Source organism: Bidens hawaiensis, unplaced genomic scaffold (assembly GCF_021521415.1).
Source record: "Bidens hawaiensis isolate Kalapana, Puna unplaced genomic scaffold, B.hawaiensis_p1.1 tig00009480_1, whole genome shotgun sequence".
In the NCBI taxonomy this organism is placed as follows: domain Eukaryota; kingdom Viridiplantae; phylum Streptophyta; class Magnoliopsida; order Asterales; family Asteraceae; genus Bidens; species Bidens hawaiensis.
Genome location: NW_027491705.1, coordinates 592,501 through 595,788, shown reverse-complemented (window position 1 = coordinate 595,788; position 3,288 = coordinate 592,501).

Genomic DNA, 3,288 nt, shown 5'->3' with positions numbered 1-3,288 from the left:
GTTAAGAAATTTGGATTCATCAAAAATGGTGATGAAGCTTGTGTGTATAAGAAAGCTAGTGGGAGCATCATTACCTTCTTAGTATTGTATGTTGATGACATACTACTATTTGGGAATGACATTCCAACCATGGAAGGTGTAAAAGCATGGCTTGGAAGTTGTTTATCCATCAAAGATCTTGGTGAAGCCGCCTATATTTTGGGAATAAAGATCTATAGGGATAGATCAAGGCGGTTGATAGGTTTAAACCAAAGTGCATACATTGACAAAATCCTGAAAAGATTCAAGATGGAGAACTCTAAGAGAGGTTTGGTACCTATTCAAAGAGGAACGATATTGAGTGCATCTCAATGTCCAAGCTTAAAGGAAGAGCAAGATAAAATGAATGGGATCCCATACGCATCGGCTATTGGATCCATCATGTATGCAATGGTATGCACTAGACCGGATGTGTCATGCGCTTTAAGCATGACAAGTAGATTCCAACATAATCCGGGAAGTAGCCATTGTTACCAACAGAATAGAACAAATATGAACCCTTGCGTTGAAATAATTTACTAAAACTAAATAGGGGGGTCCATAACATAGTCATAGTATAGTCTTTTCCAATGCAATAAAGTTACATAGTGTCTTTTTTCTTTCATAAAGGGGTATTTCCATGGGTTTGCCTTGGTATCGTGTTCATACCGTTGTATTGAATGATCCCGGATGGTTGCTTTCTGTTCATATAATGCATACAGTTTTGGTTGCTGGTTGGGCCGGTTAAATGGCCCTATATGAAATAGCAGTTTTTGATCCTTCTGACCATGTTCTTGATCCAATGTGGAGACAGGGTATGTTCGTTATACCCTTCATGACTCGTTTAGGAATAACCAATTCCTGGGGCGGTTGGAGTATCACGGGGGGGACTATAACTAATCCGGGTATTTGGAGTTACGAAGGTGTGGCTGGAGCGCATATTTTGTTTTCTGGGTTGTGCTTTTTGGCAGCTATCTGGCATTGGGTATATTGGGATCTCGAAATATTTTGTGATGAACGTACAGGAAAACCCTCTTTGGATTTGCCCAAGATCTTTGGAATACATTTATTTCTTGCAGGTGTGGCTTGCTTTGGTTTTGGTGCATTTCATGTAACAGGCTTGTATGGTCCTGGCATATGGGTGTCCGATCCTTATGGGCTAACAGGAAAAGTACAATCTGTAAATCAATCGTGGGGTGTGGAGGGTTTTGATCCGTTTGTTCCGGGAGGAATAGCCTCTCATCATATTGCGGCAGGGACTTTAGGCATATTAGCAGGTCTATTCCATCTTAGCGTCCGCCCGCCCCAACGTCTATACAAAGGATTGCGTATGGACAATATTGAAACTGTCCTTTCTAGTAGTATCGCTGCTGTCTTTTTTGCAGCTTTTGTTGTTGCCGGAACTATGTGGTATGGTTCAGCGACTACTCCCATCGAATTATTTGGGCCTACTCGTTATCAATGGGATCAGGGATACTTCCAACAAGAAATATATAGAAGAGTCAGTGCTGGATTAGCCGAAAATCAAAGTTTATCAGAAGCTTGGGCTAAAATTCTTGAAAAATTAGCCTTTTATGATTACATCGGAAATAATCCGGCAAAAGGGGGATTATTTAGGGCGGGTTCAATGGATAACGGGGATGGAATAGTGGTTGGATGGTTAAGACATCCTATCTTTAGAGATAAAGAAGGTCGTGAACTTTTTGTACGTCATATGCCTACCTTTTTTGAAACATTTCCGGTCGTTTTGGTTGACGGAGACGGGATTGTTAGGGCCGATGTTCCGTTTTGAAGGGCAGAATCTAAGTATAGTGTCGAACAAGTTGGTGTAACTGTTGAGTTCTACGGTGGTGAACTCAATGGAGTCAGTTATAGTGATCCTGTTACTGTCAAAAAATATGCTAGACGCGCTCAATTGGGGGAAATTTTTGAATTAGATCATGCTACTTTGAAATCTGATGGTGTTTTTCATAGCAGTCCAAGGGGTTGGTTTACTTTTGGGCATGCTTCATTTGCTTTGCTCTTCTTCTTCAGACACATTTGGCATGGTGCTCGAACCTTGTTTAGAGATGTTTTCGCTGATATTGACCCAGATTTGGATGCTCAAGTAGAATTTGGAGCATTCCAAAAACTAGGAGATCCAATTACAAGAAGACAAGCAGCCTGATACAACATTTCTTTGGTCTCTTTCGAATCGATTTTCTTTTTATGATTTTATTTTTATATAGGGTACCAAATAAATCTTGATTTGAATCGTCATTTTTTTGTTACTCTTGCTCTTTCTTTATCCGGAATATGATCCCCCCAAAAATAAACAGGTATGGAAGCTATAATTGTAAACAACGATCGAATCTATGGAAGCATTGGTTTATACATTCCTCTTAGTCTCGACTCTAGGGATAATTTTTTTCGCTATCTTTTTTAGAGAACCGCCGAAAATTTCAACTAAAAAATAAAAAAATGAAATGATTTTTCATTATCGCAATAGAAGTAATGAGCCTCCCAATATTGGGATGCTCAGTACTTCAATTAGTCCCCATGTTCCTCAAATGGATCTCTTAGTTGTTGAGAAGGTTGCCCAAAAGCGGTATATAAGGCGTACCCAGTAAAACTTACAAGTAAACCAGATATAAAGATGGCGACTAGGGTTGCTGTTTCCATTATTATATAATTTCAAGACCACAATGGATCTATGATAAGATCGTTTATTTACAATGGGATGGTATACAAAGTCAACATCTTTCAATGAATAAAATAGGATTTATGGCTACACAAACTGTTGAGAATGATTCTAAATCTGGTCCAACACGAACTACTGTAGGGGTTTTATTAAAACCCTTGAATTCTGAATATGGTAAAGTAGCTCCTGGGTGGGGAACAACCCCTTTGATGGGCGTCGCAATGGCTCTATTTGCGGTATTTCTATCTATTATTTTAGAGATTTATAATTCTTCCATTTTATTGGATAGAATTTCAATGAATTAGATCTATAAGAACCCCCAAGTCCTAGCTTTTAAATAAAAAATGAATCCTTTAGAGCTCAGATTTCTAGCTAATTTGATTTTGGTAGTTCGATCGTGGAATTAATTTGTTTATGTATTTCTAGAATATGAGTGTGTGACTTGTTATAATTGATCCTATTGATAGTACAGAGAATGGGTGAGTCATCTTGATAGAGATGGTTCTCCTTCGTCGGATATTTATTCTAGTATCTGGAACACGGAATATATGAAATAGATTAAGAAATATTTAAACTATGATTCATACTTA